The sequence below is a fragment of the Marmota flaviventris genome, chromosome 5 (genome assembly GCF_047511675.1).
Source record: "Marmota flaviventris isolate mMarFla1 chromosome 5, mMarFla1.hap1, whole genome shotgun sequence".
Lineage (NCBI taxonomy): Eukaryota > Metazoa > Chordata > Mammalia > Rodentia > Sciuridae > Marmota > Marmota flaviventris.
In genome coordinates this window covers 31,486,501-31,490,490 of record NC_092502.1, presented here as the reverse complement: position 1 = coordinate 31,490,490, position 3,990 = coordinate 31,486,501, and positions in this window count along the sequence as shown.

Genomic DNA, 3,990 nt, shown 5'->3' with positions numbered 1-3,990 from the left:
GCGTCAGGAGGCGGCAGGGAATGGAGGGGAAACGGGCCGGGAGACGAGCTGCGCAACTGCAGAGCCGGCCGCGGTCCGACGCACGGCTGGGGCCGGGGCGTACACTAGGGCCAAGGCGCAGGCGCACTGTAGTGGGCTGGTGACTGAAGCGCCTTCGCTTTTGGGGCGTGGTCCCCCAGAAAGGAGGGGTTATGGGGGAGGGGAAGAACAGAGTCCAAGCAAGCGCAGTGCTCGAAACGGCCAACCCGGCTAATCCGCGAGCTCTAAACTTCGTGAGGCGCCGTTGCTGGTCCCGCGCAAGCGCAGTTTTGGTGGAGGACCCTGGCTTTCTGAGACCTGCTCCCTTGGGAAGCAGGTTGGGTAACAATCCCTAGCGCTTTACCTGGGGCTTGGCAGCCTGGTAACGGAACGAGAATTGCGACCCTGTGACTCTTCCGGAATCCAACAGCGCTGGAATTGCATAGGATTAATGCATCTTTTGGGACAGGAACGGGTGATATGTCGCAGCCCAGTTGGAGTGACTGCCACCCCCTCTGGGCGCTGCCTGCACCTTGTAATTGGGTCACTCGTAGGCGAAAGAGAGTGTACCTGCCAGGGAAGTGCCGCGCCGCGTACCTGACTCCCCCAGCACACACCTTATCAGGGGCGATGGCTGGGCCGAGGCTTGGCCTCTTCTCCCAATTTCGGCCCTGCCTCGCTTCTACTAGTCCCGCGCAGCCTCGCTTGAGGTCGTCTTCCGCACCTCTGGTGTGCACTTTCCTCCAAGTCGGGTTCCTACTGAGAATAAGGACACACCAACCCTGCCCGCCCCGGCCTACTTTCTGGAGTAGAATCCCGAAGGACCTGGGCGCCCGCTTCTTGACCGTTTCCGGGCGTGGTAGAAGCGGCTATGATCTGCTCTTTAAAGAAAGCTCTGGTACCCTAAGGGTTGGACCTTGGTGTTTGCGAAACGTTTTCACATCACACTGCTCCTTCATTTACAGAAATATTTGGCTCCACAGTGTGCCAGCTGTTTCCCAGATTCCATTCCCCGAGAATAGCAGGGTCATCCAAACAAACAAAGGTTCCTGCCCTGGTGGGGCTTGTATTCTCCTAACAATACTGGAAACATTTGGAATGGACAGAGAGAGATTATGATGCCCCCAATATTTAAGAGGTATCGAAGCTTTCCAAAGGACATTTAACCATGAAAGGACAAGGCAGAGCTAGTCAGCGTCTTCCAAGTCCTTACCCTCAATCGCAGTCAACCTCGCCACACCCAAGCGTTCTGCAAGGAGAGTTCTTATTCTGCAGCTCTGAGGGCATCATGTCAATGGCGGGACTGAAAATCATCCTTCATCCAAGATAACCTGCTTGGCAAGGCTGACTGGCCCTGCCTCCCCACGCTGGAAGTTGCAATTCTGTTTTCCCTTTGTACCTCCTATTAGTGGGCCCAGAAGAAAGTACCTCAGATGTACTCCTCCAGGAGGCTACCATATAATTTACCAGTCTGGGAAAAAGTTCTTTTGTCCCATTCTGATCCTGTTTTTCCATTAACATCCCCAAATAATAAAGGAATAAGAGTTAGGACCACGTGGAATGAGTGAAATCCATCTCATGCCCAGTCGTGCCTATTGTAGCCCAGGGTGCCAGCTCATGTTCTTCTTCACCATTGCCATATACCTGTGTAAGGACTGGCCCTGTCTGGTAGGGAAAAAAGCAAACCACGGCACTCAGAGAAGGGACTTGTCCAAGGTAGTGGTCAGGATTTAAAATATCGTACTCCAAAAGTTGCAGCCAGTCACACGGTCAACTTCCAAGGACTAAAATATGGAACAGGGTCAATATAATTTTCCTTTGCCTGAGTTCTCTTACCTGCAAAAATAGTGGTGATGTTAGTTTGGCAGATTAAGAAGTATTAACACCCACCATGTGCTAAGATTATAATGATAGGGTTTTTCCCATATACTATGAGCTCCTTGTTGGTAGCATTAATGCAGGTGCTATTTATTTTCTCTTGATGCAGATTACTTGGCTCAACACCATCACAAAATGGAAGGAAGATATAATTATATGTACTTAAAATTTCCTGCCAAATAATTAGATGCAGTGACTTAACTTCTTAAGGAATGAATTCTAGGAAGCTTTTATTAGCATTCAAGCAGTGAAATAAAGCACACATGATTATAAACAACATAGAACTATGTTAATCAGGGTATCTTTATCTTTAAAAGAAATCCAGAATGTTTTCTTACTCTGTAGAAAAAAAAAAGTTAAGTTTGATTAATCTGGTTTTAACCAATTTGACCTGACCAACTCAATTCTAAAGCTGAGGGATACTTGGAACAAAAATTAAAAAGCAAACCAAAAATTGACCTTTTAATTTCCTGGCCAAAAGGGAAAAAAAAGTTAATAAAGCAAATCTGCTTAGGGAAAGAATCTTTGCTCAGATGGCAAATTCAGTATGTAGCATGCCTGAGTGTTGCCCATGATGTTTAAACCTGGCTATAAATAAAAATCATCTGATGTTGGGGGTGGGGTAGGAGGAGGATAACCTTGAGCAAATAGCTTTATAAAGACACTCTTAGCCAAGATATAAAAATTGACATTAAACATGGGGAAGGAATGAGATATGTCTGTCAGCAATTCTCTTGGCCTTACGTTAGGTTTATTTTGTTTTTGTTCCATCTTTTTTTTTTTCCTTACTCAGAAAGTGTAACAAATGACTCTGGATCCATATGGACCTGGTTTTGACTTTTCATACTGTAAATGCCTAGCTGAGTGAAGTTTGGCAAGTTCTCTTTTCTGACTCTCAGTTTTCTTATCTATAAAGTGGAAATAATTGTAATAGCAAATAAGATTCTTCTGAGAATTAAATGAAAGTGTAAACGTAATGCAGCATGTAATAAATATTCAATAAGTGTTAGATATTCTTTTTATTATAGTTTCTAAGTGGACTTTGATTTAAAATATCCTCTAATGTCATTTGGAGTCCCTCAGTGCTTGCCATGAAATACATAGTGTTCAGGTAGAACAGAGAATGTAGGGATATCAAAACCATCATATAGAGATAAAGCCAAAGCAAGAAGTGGAGATGGGGGATAAGTTCAAGGAAGGAGAGGTAGAGATGGAATGAAAAGAAAATTCCCTCTCTTCCCTTGCCACCAGTAGACATTCAGAAGGCTTGTTGTATAGAGAGATAGTCACTTAGGAATAAAGTCATTGTGGTTTGGTCAGTTTCTCGCTCCCTTCAGTGCAGAATCCTTACCTAAAAAGGGTGCGATACATGAAAAGGAAAATATATTCTTTGCATCTAGGCCTTCTGTGCCTCAGAAACCCTCAAATAAAGTTCTGAACAGTCAACATGTAGCTCTGCCCATGAAAAGCCTGCCATGCTCTGGCCAACTGGGCCTGCCTAACTACCAGATTTCTACACTCAGCATACCCAGTGCTATGTGCAACTTATTGATATCTCTAGTCCTCTCCTTTGTAGTTTTCAGAGAAATAAAGCATATGATATCCCTTCACCTGAAATTATAATTTTATAGATGTGTCCAAAGTTTTGTGGCTAGGAACTTTGCCACAGATACATTACAGACCTTTTTCCCAGCTCCTGAGGTTTGGCTAAAGAAAAAAGAGAGAGAAATTATAATGTTCCAGGGTGATACCCATGACATTCAGATAGCATTCTCAGTTACAAAGGAAATGTTTTTCTGTTACAGGGAAAGAAAAAAAACTTTCTGAAATGAAAGGCAAAGTTTAACACTTCAAAATGCGGGGTAAGGCTTATGAATACTATAACCAACTTGGCAGCTCTTAAAAATCCTATCACAGAAGTCTGTTTATTGATATGAAATATTATTCACAACACATTAAGTTTTAAAAGTACCTTATAAAACAGTGTATGTGATATTGCCCCACTTGTATTAAACATGTTGTAAGTATATGTTTACAAGAGACTTTAGAAAGCTATATAATGAGGTACTTGTGGTTGCTTCTGGTGAGTAGGGC